The sequence below is a fragment of the Equus quagga genome, chromosome 15 (genome assembly GCF_021613505.1).
Source record: "Equus quagga isolate Etosha38 chromosome 15, UCLA_HA_Equagga_1.0, whole genome shotgun sequence".
In the NCBI taxonomy this organism is placed as follows: domain Eukaryota; kingdom Metazoa; phylum Chordata; class Mammalia; order Perissodactyla; family Equidae; genus Equus; species Equus quagga.
In genome coordinates, this window is record NC_060281.1 from 21,152,266 (window position 1) to 21,167,956 (window position 15,691).

The following is a 15,691-nucleotide window of genomic DNA, read 5'->3' on the forward strand; positions in this document are numbered from 1 at the left end:
CCTGCTTCCTTCACTTCCAAGTGGATCCACTCCAGGGGAGTGCTGCCCCTCACAGTGATCCATTGGTGTAGGAGGCCTCCCCTCTTATCTAGTCCGGGGGGCTAGCGTGCAGGATAAGGATGAGTAGGGGTTGGGACCCACTTCCTGTGTTGATTTGGGCTCATGGAAGCAGGAGCCTGCCTAGCCCAGCCTCCCCAGGCCACAGATGCTCAGGCTTGTCTGCCCCTCCCGATGTTCAGTGGTGGATCTGGGGGAACTGGACTTACAGCCCCTCCAGCTGAGGGTGGCGGGACTTGAGATGATGAAGCCAGAGCATGCCAGCTTTCTCAGCTGGACCCCCCACTCCACAAGGCCCTGCAGACATGTCCTGTGGGTCTGCCCTGCCCAGCGGATGATTTAGCACAAGAGACTGAGGCTAGACTGTGGGAGGGACCACCCAGAGGGGTGAGTGGGCAAACTGGGAGCAGGCTGCGCACTGAGGGAGCCCCCCAGCCAGTGAGCATAACTGTCATCCCTCAGCATGGGGGTTTTTGGAAAGTTGATCCCTACCACCTCCAACAAGTCTGAAAACCCAGACTGATGTAGACAGTGGGTGAGTCACCTGTTCTAGAGCTCAGGGAGATCCAGTTCAGATCCAGTTATTGGAAAAGGTAAAGTCCCTGCTTTCATGGAAGTTCCATAGTCTGAGGGGAGAACACGGCCCACCCTCAGGGAGCCCTGGTCTGAGGGAAGACATGGCCCCGTCCTCAGGGAGCCCAAGTCTGAGGGGAGACACAGCGTGTCCTCAGGGAGCTCCCACTTGATGGGGAAATGCCCTGTGCTCCCTACTTTCTCCGTCCCTGCATGTTATTTTCCCTCCAAGCCCCATCCTCTGCTCTCCTGAATGTTCCCTTCAGCAGGAAGGATTGAGTGGGGGGCATTGGGAACCCCTGGCTGGCAATGCCGCCTCCTCCCTGCTGACTCCAAGCCTGCTCACTGTCCCTGCATAAAGCTTGTGAAGGCTGAGTGTGAGGGTTCCAAGCGGGGAGACTGAGTCATGGTGACTCAAGAGTGGACTCGACCGTCCTCTCGCCGGCAGCAGTGGCTGGGTGAGAAGTGACACTAGGGCCAGGAGTAGGAAAAGAAGTGGTGCCTGCCCACTCCCAGCCACAGCTGCCGTCTTCCATGTGCTCTGGGCTGCGCATGCTTTGGGGAGCATGTGCAGCTCGAAGCCTGTGTCCCCACATCTCGGCAAACATGTGAGGCTGGAGTGAATCATGGAGCAAGAGGTGGATGTCTGGAAGCCAGATGTGGCCCAGCTGTTCGGGGCAGCGAGCCCAGCCACCCCCAGATCAGATGTGGTGACACTTCTGTCTCCCTCCGCCCTCTGTCTTCCAGCATCTCAGAAGCACTTCTGGGGAAGATCCCCTGCCCTGGGCTCAGCCAGGGATCCTCTCTCCCCACTGGGCTCTGCACATTCACATGCACCCACACAACCTCGTTTAAGCCCGAGTGCTCATGGGAGCATAGCCCTCAGACAGAGAGCTCCCCCGGGGGAGGCTGGGTTCCCCCTTTGCACTGTTAAGTTCCTCCAGGCAGACATCAATATGACTTCCCCATCAGATCGGGGCTCCCTGAAGGCAGACATCCTCCTCTCCCCGTCAGACTGGGGCTCGCTGAGGGCAGGGCTGAGGCTTGCCCCTCAGACTCTTCCTCAGGGTCCCCGGAGCTAAGATCTGCCGCAGGTTCATTCCTTGTCCCGTTTGGCCACCTCCCCATTCCTTGAGGCTTTGCTGTCTCTTGTGGTCTCTCCTGTGGTCACTTCACTCTCAGTGGCTGGAAAGGCAGCAGATTCCCAGCATCTTTGACATGGTGGGTGACTCAGCCCCTTCAGCCTTTCTCCCCCTGCCTGGGCAGCCTCAGGCCCCACATCACGGTGGGGAAACCCCTCTGCTCCACTCCTTCTCTGACGTCTATGCCCGTCTCCTGTGTCCTCCCAGTCAGCCCCCTCCTTGCTCACACACACACTGTAGTCTTAATCCATTAGCAGATCATGAGGAGGAAGTGTGTCATACATTTTATCTTCGCAAGACTGGGATGTAGATAGAGAATGTGATCTCCACTTCGCAAGTGAGGAAACCAGGGCCCAGAAAGGTTAAGGGACCTGCTCAGGGTCACACAGCTCCTGGGCAGCCAACTGGGACTGGGACTGGGAGCAGGGCCTGACTATGCGCATGTGCCCTGCCAGGTAGCCCGGATGGCACACCTTGCTCAGCCTCTGCTCTCAAGGAGCCCCAGCTTGGGATGTCTGTGTCTGAGGGAGCACATGCTTGAGTGAGCGCTGTGCATTTGTGTGCTGACGCCTTTCCTGTCTTTCCTCAGACCCTCGAATCTCTTGGGGGTGACACAGCCGTCGCCCTCAGCCCCTCCTCCTCGGCCCTGCTACAGGCACTGATAGTCTTCCAGGGGAGAGGACAGGGAGAACCCAATGTCCACAGAGGGTTAAATGACAGTACTTGGCCTGAGCCAGCCATGCCATCAGAGTCACCTGGCCGGGCTAGTTGGTGGCTTGCAGCAGAGCCTGAGTGCCAGGGAATGGAGCTGCTCTGTGGGTTTGGCCCCAGGGAATGGAGGCCAGGATGATGGGCTTCAGCCAGCCAGAGAGAAGACATTCTCATCATTCGATGGAAGGACACTTGGAGCTCTGCTAGGTGAAGGGGAGCAGCACCTTCCTCAGCTGAGGCGCCTGCTGGTTCACTTCCTCACTACATCACTGCACCCATTTTACGGACGAGGAAACATCGGCCCGGAGAGGCACTTCACTTGGCCTATAGCACTCAGTGCCTGGCCCTGAGCCCGTGTTGGTCAGACCCAAAAGCCACCATTCCTGTGGGGTGGGAGGGTGAACAATGTCCAGTCCCGTCCCTGCTCCTGCTGTGTTCTGTTGGGGAGTGGTGTGGCTCTTGACTCAGCCTGCCTGGGTTAGAATCCTGACTCTGTCCCTACCACCTGTATGGTATGGGTAAGTTACTCAACCTTTCTGTGCCTCTGTTTCCCTGTGTATTAAATGGGTATACTGTAATAGTACTTATTATATTGAAGTATAATTGGTATTTGTGAGCTGGTGACCCAGAGTAATCACAGGATGATGTCAGCCTTTTCCTTCTCCCCCACCCCTATCCTGGCAGTCCAAGAGAAGAGTAGCTGAGAGCTGGGACTTGGCAAGATGGGGCTAAGGTCTCTCTGGGGATGGGACAGTCCCCAAAGGGTACTCAGGGCCTGCTCAGGCCCCTCCTTGGGAGTCACAGGGGGAGCAGGAAGCCTTACTCCCCAGTGGTTCTATCCATCCCGGGCCTCCAGTCCCCTCCCCACTGCAGTGTGGGCATGTGGGCTCCTGGCACGTACCCGGTGATAAGGCCACCCAGCAGGCAGGACGTGGGCTACGTGAGGGGCCAGCGGAGGCGGCTGCTTTGGCCAGCAGCTGCCTGCCCAGCTCAAGGGGCCAAGGCCGGGAGGCTGGGCTGTGGGGTCCATTGTCTGCTTGCCGCTCCCCCCCTTCTGGCGAGCACAGGCTCGGCAGCAGCGGCAGCGGGCTCTTGGCAGAAGCCTGGTCCTGCTCCCCCCACGCAGGCACGCCCTGGCCCGCACGTCCTCGCCTGGGCCTCCAGCCACCATGGCGCTGCCCACTGCTCTGGCCACTGCTGCTGCTGGCCTCCGGGGGGCACTGCTTGGGCACCTGGGAAGTCCTTGCAGGATGAGGCCTGGGGGCCTCATCTTGAGGTTGTCAGGGGCTCAGTCCACCAGGGTTGGACAGACCAGGAAGAGGCAGAGGAAAGGTGGTCCACGAGGCAGGGGGATGGGGCAAGGTGACCCCCAGGATGCGGCTTTGGGGAGTTATTGAAATGCCTGTGTCAGACTTCAGATCTGTGGGTAAAGAAGGGGACAGGGAGCTGGTGCTCACCAGCGGTGTGTCCTTGGGCCTCCTCTCTCAGGTCTGTGTCCTTAGCTATGCAATGCAGGGACTGGAGAGGCCCCATCTCCAGGTTCAGTGTTCTGCCATACGTGGCACCCTTGCTCTTCCTGGCTGAGCTCAATCCCAGCTGAGACCAGGGACAAGATGGAGCATGTCCTCATCTGTGTCTTCCTCTCCCGTTCTCCATCAAAGTGGGGTGAAGGCTAGGGCCCCTGCAGCATGATGCCCTTGAGAGTCATTGAGGTGAGGCCTGACAGCTCGCTTCCCCCTCAGAGCCCCCAGCCCCAGGCCTCCCAGGGCCAGAGCAGTGGCCTCTGATCAACAGGTTAAAAATAACCCCCATGGGCTCTTGTCCCTCCACAGGCAGGGTGTTTGTGTTGGCATCTCTGGCCCTGCCAACTTCCACAGCATGTGACATTGTCAGGGGACTGTAGGTGTGAGGAAGTCAGCTGGAGGGGCTCGTGCTGCCCCGACTCCAGGTGAGCCCGCAGTACAGGGTCAGAAATGGCTGTCCTGGGGCTGGGGGCACATGACGGGCAGGGTGAAGGCCACTTGTGGAGGTAAAATGATGTGGGCTGTCAGGTGCTGGGCCAGGGCTGGGCTGGGCAGACCTGTGTCATTATGTCATCCCAGTCCTTAGATCCCAGAGTCAGAATCGGCAAATCACAGGACTGTGAGTCAAGGACTTCTAGACTTGAGCTCAGACACTTTCAGTTCACTCGCCATCCAGACAGGAGGGAAATAGCGCTCGCTACAGAATATTTGTGGAACTTGTCCCAGGTGCCAGGCTCTCAGCTGGCAGCCACTCAGTTAATCCTCTCCACAGCCCTCTGAGCCCAGCTCTGGTGTTTCTGTTTAAAAACAGAAGATGAACCAAAGGCAGAGAGCAATTAGGTAACTTTGTCCAAGGTGGTTTCAAATTCACCTCTGTATGATTCCCAAACCCCTGCCCAGAATCATCCCCTTGTCCTTGTCTGATTCCAGAGGTGAGAGCAGAGGCTCAGGGCTTCAGCTGCTGGTTGGAGGTCACACTTGGACTTCCAGGACCCTTTTATTCTTGATTCTGTCCACAGCTCCCTCCGCGCCAGAGCTCATCTCGTGGGCAGTCAAAATTCTCCAGTAGGGCACCTGGAATTGTGATTTAACATAGGATTATTAGAAGACATGACGGCCCTCAGTTCCCCTCGTGAAGCCCCTTCTTATCCTTAATAACAGTCTCACTAATAGTGTAACCCCTGGCTTTTTGCGGGGAGTTTTAGGAAGGGCATCCCTGGCATTATCTCATCTAACTGCTGAAGACAGCCTTGGAGGCAACCCCCAGCTTTCCCCAAGCCGATTCCTTTTCCTTCCCTCTCAGGCCTGTGTTTGCCCTCCACGTGGCCTCTGCTGCCCTGCCTGGCCTCTCGCTAGCTTCTTGTGACCAAATGTGGACCTACCGAGGGCCTGGCCTGACTGCAGCGGGACAGCAGGCTAAACCTTGGCCATTGCCACTCTGCCGGGTCTCCCTGCTACTCCCAGTCCCCGCCTGTGCCCTCGGGATCCTGATGGGGTGGAAGGTGTGGTTCTCCTACAGCATTTACATTTATGTTGCCTTATCTTTAGGGTCTCCAAGGGCTAGGGCTGTTGTTCTGGGGCAACGATCCCAGGTCTCTTTCCCTAAACCCACACCATAGGCCCATCCGGTGGCTCTTTGTTCCTTCCCAACTGTTTCCTGAGCACTTGCCCTGGGCCACACACTGCAAGAAGCACATTGCAGGACTTGTCTCACTGCATCCTCATGACAACTGGCTGAGGGAGGTTCCACTGTTATCCCCACTTCACAGATGAGGAGTCCCAGGTACAGAGAGGGGCTCCAGGCTGGGGGTCATATTGGTGTAATGCCATGCTAATGCTGTGTTACGTGTGTGTTTTTTAAGCCCACTCACTTTGGATAGTGGGGCAGTAAGGCCCATCTCAAAGCACAGATGGGAAAACTGAGAGTCGAACATGAACAGTGGGTCAGGTTGGCCATCCTGCTTTCCCCATACCCCCCAGCCTGGCTTGTTGTCACCCAAAGCATTTTCTCAGGGTATGTCCTCCATTCTGGATATCTCTCCTCATCTCATCCCCTTACCTGACTCTTTCCTTCCTCCTTTCCTTCTTTCCTTCCTTCCTTTTCTTCATCCATCTAACCATCCATCCATCCATCTATCCCCAGCTCCTCTGAAAGCTAAGACCTCCCAACAGGGCTCCTCATGGCCTTGTAGGGCATGCAGAAGAAAGTGCTCCTTGAGGGGGTGTCACATCCCTGGCAACTCTCCTCTTCCAGGCACCTATTCCTGCCACCCAACCCAGCCACACATGAGTCTTGCAGTGATTCTACCGGAGGAGGGGCCTGTTATCAGAGTTAAGTTTGGTTTACATAAGATAGATGTGCATCTTTTTTGCTCATGTGCTTGAAGTCTGGAGGCAAACATCCCTGGGCTGGTTTGACAAATACATGCTGTCAGGGACCCAGGCTCCTTCTATCTTATTGACCTGCTGGGTCTAGTTTCCATTTCCGAGGTCACTTCATTGCTCAAGATGACTGCTGGAGCTCCAGCCAGTAGGAAGGAGGAAGAAAGAGTTGAAGAAGGGCATACCCTTCCATTTAAGGGAACTTCTTGGAAATCACATACGCTGCTTACATCCCACTGGCCAGGACGCAGTCACCCAGCCACACCGAGCTGCAAGGGAGGCTGGGCAGAAGAGTCAACCATGGGGGTCTGGCTGAACACGTGGAAGAGGGAAGAATGGGCATTGGGAGACGGTGTCTGCCATGAGGACCTTGTTCCCTTCAGTTTGCAGCTAACAGAGGGCAGGTGGGGCCTTCTCAATTCCTTTCCTCAAACAAACCTGGTTCTGTCCCTTCTCTGAAGCCTCAGTTCTTCCCTGACACTGAGCTGCTAATGGCAACAGCGCAATGCCAAGACTGGCTGCCATTGGCTGTTGTCCACCCGCTGCAGATCCAGGCCACTGCGCTCACTGATTCTCATGGCAGCCTGAGAGGCAGCTAGTCTTACCCTCATTTTGCAGTTGAGGAAAGTGAGGCCTAGAAAGGTTGGGTAACTTTCCTAAGGGCCCCCAGCTGGGCTCCTTTCTTTCCTGTTGAGCCTTCCTGCAAGATTGGAGGCCCTGGGCCCTCTCAGGGCCTGACAGGAGGAACTGGAATGGTCTGAGCTCCAGGAGTGGCCTGTCTGGGGAGGAGAGGGCAGGCAGGGCGTGACCTCAGTCTGCAGGTGTCTTCTCAGCACTTACTCAGTGCCATGGACAGCGAACGCGTCTGAACAGGGTCTACTGACAGGCTTGGGGATTTCTGCTGGCGCCGGGAGCTGGCCACTGCAGCCGCATCATCAGACGCCACTTTCCCCAGCGTGAACATCCTGGGCCCAGTGGGGAGGAAGGACAGGGATAGGGCCGCCTCCACCACTTCCCCTTTCCCTCTCGTCCTCCCTCCTGCCCACCCTGGTAGGGGTGGGGGCAGCAAGGGCTGAGCCCCTACCCAAGCTGGGCTGCTTCGGGGGGAGGGAGGGAGGTTGTGCAACTAGCTCTGAGGGGAAGGGGCCAGACTCTGGGCTCCTCAGGCAGACCAAGGCCATCCAGGACATCCCCCAGCCTCTGGGATGGACTGACGTTGCTTGCTGCTGACCCCTGAGGGTGAGGTCATTGCTCTGGCCTCGGTGGGAGAGGGAGTTGGGGGGACATGGTCTGAACGTAAGTGTGGTCACAGCCGTGACATGTGGTTAGTAATGTTACAGTAATATCTGCTCCCGATCTCTGGCCAAGAGGAAAGGCTCATGAGCTGTGAGTCACAGCTGGCAGTTGACAGTGGGACAGGCCATGCACGTGGCTCCAAAGGGGGTGTGCTGGGGATGGCTCTGAGACCCAGACGTGACCTCTGCCTTTTGGGAGTTCCCACCGGAAACAGGTGATGAGTAGGAAGAACAGATGTGAGACTGGAAGTCCCTGCTCCCTGCCCATCTCCACCAGGAAGTCTTCCTTGATTAACTGCCTTGGAATTGCTCTGGGGTTGACCTTGAGTTCCCAGCTTTGGCAAGATGGGCTCCTCTTTACCATCCGGCCAAGTCTGAGCACTGAGCACCTACAAGTTCTGTGCTGGGGGCAAGGGTGTGGACAGGAATGTAGTACTTTCATTCAAGTCATTCATTCATTCAACAAATGTGCCAGGTGCTCGGGATACCCTGGCCAACCCCAGAGACTCAGTCCTGCTCTGGTAGAGCCTGGAGGAGAGACCGAGAGCAAAGATCACACAAATAAAAATGAATTACAAACTGGGCCCAGGGAGGGAAGGACCTGGGGGTGGGGGCAGTAGTCAGGGGCCTTCTTGAGGCTGGGCCTGCTCCTGGTGGGTGCTGATCCCCTGGCAGCCCCTCCCCTGCTGACAAAGGTTCTGCAGGGAGATGGCTGGCTGACACAGTGGCACAGTGCCCACCAATGGGGGCCGTGCCAAGCGTGATGTGATGTGTGCTGATCCCTCTCCACTCCTTACTGAAGACCAGCGTCTGCTGCCCCCGCAGCACAGGGAGCCTGGGGCGACTCTCCCATCACATCCAGAGGTGTCTGGGGGACATGATGGAGTGGGGAGAGGGTTCCCCTTCTGCTGCAGGCAGAGGGGCCGGTCTAAAAGAATGTACCCCCTGCAGAGCTTGTCTCCCACCCTGCTGAGGGGACCCCTGGCACTGTCCAGGCTGTTGGGCCCCTCTGCATTCTACCTGTATCCTGCAATGGACAGAGGAGGTGGCTCCATTGACCCTGCTGCTCCTCTCACGCCTCCTGCTCGGGACCTCCCACTCCAAGACATGTTGGAGACATGCTTTCTTGCCCTCTTTTGCCCCACTCTGCCTGGTTAGGCCCCAGTTCCAGGAGAGAGAGAATGAGGGATCATAGGGCTAAAATGGGGTCCAGAGGCAGGGATGCTCCCATCCTCCCAGAAACAACCAGTGCAGATTGGCTGGGCCCCATCTCCTTTTTTCCTTGTGTGGGGGTCCCGCTGTCTAAGATGGCGGCTGCGTTGGGTGGAGAAGATCCAAAGGCAGTGGCAGCTATTGTATTTAAATATAGACTCCTGGTCCCCCTCACAGACACTCTGATTCTCTAGGTCTGGAAGGATCTTAAGACTCTGCATTTTAAAAAGTCTCTCAGTGTTTGTGACATCAATGGCCGCTTTTGAGGAAAGAGCTCAGATTCTGGAGGCAGGAAGTCTGGAGTGCTGACCCAGCTCCTGCTCTTGTTCTCTGGGTGATTTTGAACACTTATTCTTGAGGCCTTGGCTTTCTCCTCTGTGTAGTGGGACAGCAGCACCTACCTTCAAGACTAACTGGGCAAGTGCAGGTAAAGCACCAGCATCAGGCCTGGCACGTAGCAGATGCTCATTACACAGTGTTCATTCTTGTTACTTATCCGGGCTGTCTTTGAAATGCAGCTGCCTCAGTCCCTTTCTGGGCAAGGTTGGAGCCCCTTGTCCCTCCCACCCCTTGGGGATCCTGGTGGAGCGAAGGAGGGGATTCAGAGGTTGGGAATAATGGATGTGCAAGGAGAAGCTGCCCAGAGGCTGTGGCTGCTGACAACAGGGAAGGGCAAGAATCTCCCCAGTTCACCAACACAGGGACTCTCATGTAGCACTGTGGCCAGGCAGTGTTCTGAGTCCATTTACTAGTGCAATTCTCATGAGGAAATGTTGTCCCGTTCTACAGATGAGGAAATCGAGGCACAGAGGGGTTAAAGAAGCTGCTCAAGGTCACACAGGCCAGTGATCGGCAGGGCTGGGGCTTGAACCTAGGCAGCCTGGCTCTTAACCACTGCCTCTCTCTGGAACAGGGCTCCCTGGGGAGGGAGACGGACTTTCCTGGAAACTTCATGTCCCTCTGTGGGGGATTCTGGGGCTGGACTGTCTCCATGGGGTTCTGGTGCTCTGGTGGGAAGAGGCAGGCCCCAGTTGCACCTCTGGGGGTCTCCCAGAATCCAGCAGCTCCTGTCCATCTTCCCCTGGGCTTCTCTGCTCCTCTGTAGTTGTCGCCTCCACCCCACTTCTCCCCCCGCTCCTAGGTCGGCATTCACTTTCTCCAGCTGTGAGCATCTGGACCCCCCAGAAGCTGTCACTGGGCTCTGCCTGCTCCAGGCTGCCTTGGCTCAGAGCCCAGTGGTCAGGGAGAGGTGAAGAGCATCCAATCTGAACTCCGCGCTGACCCCATGGCCCAAGACCAGTGGCTTCTGTCCGCTGTTCCCTCAGTCCTCAGGGGCTGTGGACCTGATGGCACTGGCCCCACTTGAGCTTCTGTTTATGACCTGGTAAATCATCCATTGTCCCCACCCTCAGCTTTAATGAGGGCCAGAGCCCACTATGACACCCCAATTAACCACACCATCTGTTTTGCTTTAGTGGAAACAGTGTGGCTGGTGAGCAGGAGCCCAGAGTGGGGATATGGTGGGGTGGGCTCAGGGATAGTTTTCTTCCCTGCAAAATGACTTACCACCCACCCCAACCTCTACTATGCCCAGAAAGTGGCTCCCCTCCCTCAAAGGGGAGCCTGGGAGCCCCCAAAGGCCACAAGTTTTTGTCCCACAGTAGCTAATTTCTGCAGCAGGCTGGATTTGGGTTCAATGATGACTCAGAGGGGATGCAGCGCCCCATTGCGTGTGGGCTTCCTGGAGATTTGGGAGGCCAGATGTCAGTGTCAACAAAGGTATTTGAGTACGGGAAGGCGCAGGAGGCAAGGATGGGAAAAAGGAAGCCAGTGGTTGGTGAGGTCATTCCTGAGCAATCCACAAATTCCTTCATTGATCCATGCATTTATGGAGCACTTCCTGAGTGCCCAGCACTGATTGGGCACAGAGATCTGTGAGGGAGGGCCTTTGGGGAGACTAGAGGTCAGACCACTTCCTGGAGGAGGCATGGGCTTCCTTTAGTTCAAGGAATTAGCCATTTCAGCTCCCGCTCTGTCCTGAAGTCCACTCCCAAGGTCAGAACCCTGGTGAATGTGAGAGCTAGGGTGAACATTGGTGCCCTGGGCTGGGGATGTGAATTGGAGAGGGATGAAGTTGGGGAAGCAGGAAGAATAGTTGGTAAAATGGGTCAAGGAACAAATGCTGAGTTGGGGTAATCAGCAGCTAGTGCTAGGGACTTGTGGGGTGGTATCAGGGTTGGGTAGCCGCCTGGGGAGGAAATGGCTGAATGGACTCCAGTTTAGCTTAAGCAGAAATCACCTTTATCCACTTCTCCCTCAAATATGTGAGCAATTACACAGCATGCACATCATCAATGTCCACTTCTGCACCATGGCCAGGCATCACTAGCAGATCATAGTGCTCTCTCCTTCTGAGTCCAGAAGCAGCCTTACACTTTTTCCCACACACTGGTCCAGGCCATCACTACTAATTGATGACAGTTGACAGATGAAATGAAAATCTATTTACCATCTTGGACTGGGATTCAGACATGTACAAGGGTCTAAGGAAACTTCTAGAAGAAAATTCATCCAAAGGGAAGAGGGTTGGGAGACAATCTTGGCCAAGTGACCATGCTTTGCTGTCAAAGGGCAAACAAGGGCAGTTCTAAGCTGGGCGGGTGATTGTCACTGGATTTGCTCTGGTCCAGCTCTCCGGTAGACTTGTATCTGCACCTGAGAGAGAGAGAGAGCAGGAGAGAGAGCTGGGAGTAGAATACAAAGCACTGTGCATCTGCATTCCATTGCCGAGCACAGAATCCACTCTCATGAGTTTAAATGGAAGGGATTTATTACAGAATATGAAATGGCTACTGAACTATTGGGAGGCCGAAGACATAGACTCAGGTTGAACTTTCAGGAACAATCTTCCAGGCCACACTACAGAGCTGGGCCACCAAGAGAGCTGCTGCCTCTTTAGTAATCAGGAGTTCACAGCTCCAGAAACACATGCACTACCATGGTCAGGAAGCTGCTACTGCCACCAGCTCCACACTGCACCCGCTGTGACCCACACTAGTAGATGGGTGCACTGGGCCTTGCCATATTGACCCCCTCTGCCAGCACTGCAGCAAAACAACAACAACAAGAGGAAAAAGTAAATTGTCCCCCTCCCCTTGATTCCCAGAAAGCAGCAGCAGCTGCAGAAGCACAGCCTTCTAAATCTCATGCAAGTGCATCTGAGTTGTTGAATCTGAATTACATCCTGAATCCTAACAGCAAGGGGCACTGAGAAATGTAGTTTTTTTCACTTTTCCTATCTCTGCAGTCTAGGAAGTCACCCAGCAGAGGGTGGAATGGATATTGAGAGCCAGACCACTGTGTCGAGTACACATCTATAAGACACCAGGCACAGTCAGCTCTGTTTTGGATTCTCTTGGAGGAGGATGGAAGGGGAGATGCATTCCCCTTTCTTTACCACAGACCACTGCACAGCTCTGGTACCTTGAGGGTTCACTGGTGCCCTTCGTTGGTGGTCTGCGGGAGTTTTGGCACCAGGTGAGAAACCTCCCAGGCCTGTCTGGGAGCAGTTGGTGGAACTTTGAAAGCAGCTGGGCCCAGCAAATATTGGTTATGAGGGTCTAAGGGATTTTGTTTAACTCCTGGCTGGATCTGTCTTTGGAAACAATACCATGAGTACCTACCATGTGCCAGGCACTGTGCCAGGTATTAGGAAGATAGAGAGGAAGGAAATACAGTCCTGGCTGCCCTTTGTGGCTCCTTATCTAGCCAAAGAAGAGACATGGAAAGCAGATAAAGGGATGTCCATGGCTCTGGGTGCACAGAGGAGAACAGATCCAAGAGGGCAGGGGAACTTCCCAGGAGAGGTGACATTTGAGATGAGTCCTGAAAGGCACAAGGATGCTGAAAGGAGGCCTGGGTGAGGGGCAAGAAGGGATGTGGGTGGGGCAGGGACTGTATTTGAGAAATAAAGCCAGGGATTTCTCAAGGTCCAAGATTAGCCTCCTCATCCAGACCAGGCTGGTATTCCTGTACTGGGCACCGGCATCTGGCCAGTCCTGCAGTTTGCCCCTGCTCTCCTCAGGCTGCAGCATGGGGTTTGCTGCCTCTGCTTGCACAGACTGCCAGGAATGATGCATGGTTGAGGAGGGGCTGGGGGAGCCATGGGCCACTACCCAGGCTGGAAGATTTGTGGTACCCTCTACCCTATGGGTGGTGGCAGCAGAAGAAACTAGCCCATGTGGGCAGGGCTGCCCCCATCACCACACCTGGGGCCTCTGGGCAACAAGGCTAGGCTGTCAGAGGAGTCAGTGGAAGCCCCAAGCCCCCAGCACCCTCCTCCAGGGCTCCTTGTGCTCTGCTTTCTCCCTGAGGCAGACCTGCCCCTCCCTCCCTGCATCCCACACCATCCTGATGCCAGCTCTCCCTGGCTTGGGCCGCTGGGGGTACCCATGATGGGGTCATTACAGGACACAGTGCCAGAGGGTCAGAATGGAAGAGGCCCAGCTGTCAGCTGGAACCCATCAGAGGCAAACCAAGCCCTGGCAGCAGGCGGGAGGGGGAGGGTGGCTAATGAGAAAGGTGTCCCTGCGAGCTGCAGCTGTAAGCCTCTTCTTAACCCTTCCTACTCCTGTCCCCGGGGTGTGTCCTAAGATTTTCCCATGGTGACAGGTGGCTCCAGGTCCCTGGTTCTTCAACCCAGGTTGGTGGGAGTGGGGAGGGGTTGATTTAATGGAGACACCCTGCCCCTGCTCCAGGGAGCCCCTTGTCTGAAGGGAAAGAAACAACATAGCTCCTGTTTTCAGGGAGACCTGAGTCTTACGGGGAAGATGCAGCTCAGACCCAGTCTAAGGGAGGAGACACGGCCCTGCCCTCGGGGAACCCAGTCTGAGGGGAGACCCGGCCCCATCCTCGGGGAACCCCGGTCTGAGGGCAGACACGCCCGCCCCCAGGGAGCCCAGTCTGAGGGGGAGACCTGGCCCCGCCCTCGGGGAGCCCCAGTCTGAGGGGAGAGACACAGCTCTGCCCTCACTTAGCTCAGGGTCAGAGATGGGGAGGCTGTGTCTCCTTTTTAAGCTAAGAAATCAATATAATGGCAACTCTTTGGACTTTCTATGTGATTTTGTGAACAATCAGCAGCTTGATCACTTCCTTGTACTCTAAAACCCCAGGAACGACATGTCTGCAGATCCAGAGAGCTGTCGCTGGGAGACAGTTTGTCCTGGTTGCCCTCTTTGGGGCGGCTGCCCTCCTCAGCCACCTGCTTTTCAGAAACCCTTCTTCATCCTGAAAACCACTCAGCAGCTGGGTTCTTTTCAAGCACTGAGTCGATTCCTTCTTTGGTATCCGCATAACTTATATAACTCGTGGCTTTCAATTAACAATTACAGTTGGTGAGCAAGAGCACAAAAGGAAACACGTCTACGTGCCGCTGGCCCTTCTTCAGCTGTGTGGTTAGAGGTCCCCGATTTATTTTCCACAGTTAGCAGCTGGCCTTCTCCCAACTTCTCTCCCAGTTCTCCTTGGACGGCCTGCTGCTGGCTGGGCAGGGCAGTCTGGCGGAGCTGCCTGAGGGCACCCCTTCCTCTGCTGGGATCCGCGAAGAGTTCAGGCCTCTTGGTTACTGGGCTGCACGGGGCTGATTATCAAGCTCTTCACGGGGACACAGGGGCCCAGGCCTGCATGCAGGATGAGGAGGAAGGCCCAGAGATGCCTTTGCAAGCCTCTGCTGTGCTCTTCGGGCAAGTCATTCCAACTCCTAGGCCTCGGCTTCCTCATCTGTTAAATGTAAGGGAACAGTTGGTTTAGGTGGTCCCTAGAGCCCCTTGCACTTGGACTTTGATGCTCCTGCCTGCTCCCCACCCCCCTGCCCCCCCAGCTCTGGGCTCTCCCACCACCCCGTCATGATGACAATGACAATGGGTGGGTTAATCACGACCTTGGCCAGCAGTCAATGCAGGCAGCAAGCATGCCACCAGGCAACCTCGTGCTGCTGGCAGAAGGGCTGCTGCCCCATCTCTTCCGGCCCTCATCGGGCACTCTACCGCCTGAGGGCCGTGGACCTAGAGGCCAGTGTGGCTGTTCAGCTACGTGTACTGGGACCCATCTGAGCCAGCCTCTGGGCCTCATCCTACGGGGGCTTCCAGCACAGCGAGGTGAACATCTATGGGAGGCTTGAGGTCTGTGAGTGCTGCAACCATCAAATATTTCCCAAGCCCCTGCTCTGAGCCAGGTCCTGGGCTGGGCAGGGGGATGACAAAGACAAATAGCCAGACATGGCTCAGTTTCTTGTGGTGCTTAGAGGCATGTGCGTGCGCTCTGACATCGGTCTGCCAGGTTCAAACCCCGTTCTGATGCTCACATGGGCAAGGTTCTTAGCATCTCTGTGCCTTGGTTTCTCCGTCTGTAAAATGGGGAGGCAAATAGTCCCACAACCATGGGGTTGTGGTGAGGATTAAATGAGTCAGTGAATGTTAAGTGTTTAGAGCCTAGGGCGTGGTCATTACAACTTTCATTTCATGAGCACCAACTCTGTGCCAGGAACTGTTGTGGCATCTGGTGTAAAACAAATCCTTCACAGGGAAAGAGAGAGATCATTTCCAGCTTGACTGAAGCAAGAGGCTTTATGGGAGTATTGGTACCACAGTTTGGTCTTGAGGGATGGAGCTAAATACTATGGGTAGCACTGGGGGAGGGCATCCTGGGAGGAAGGAACAGCATGAGCCAGGGCAAGGAGGCGAGAAGGTAAAAACCTATTGAGGGAACTCTGAGAGGACCAGAGAGACTGAGTGTAAAG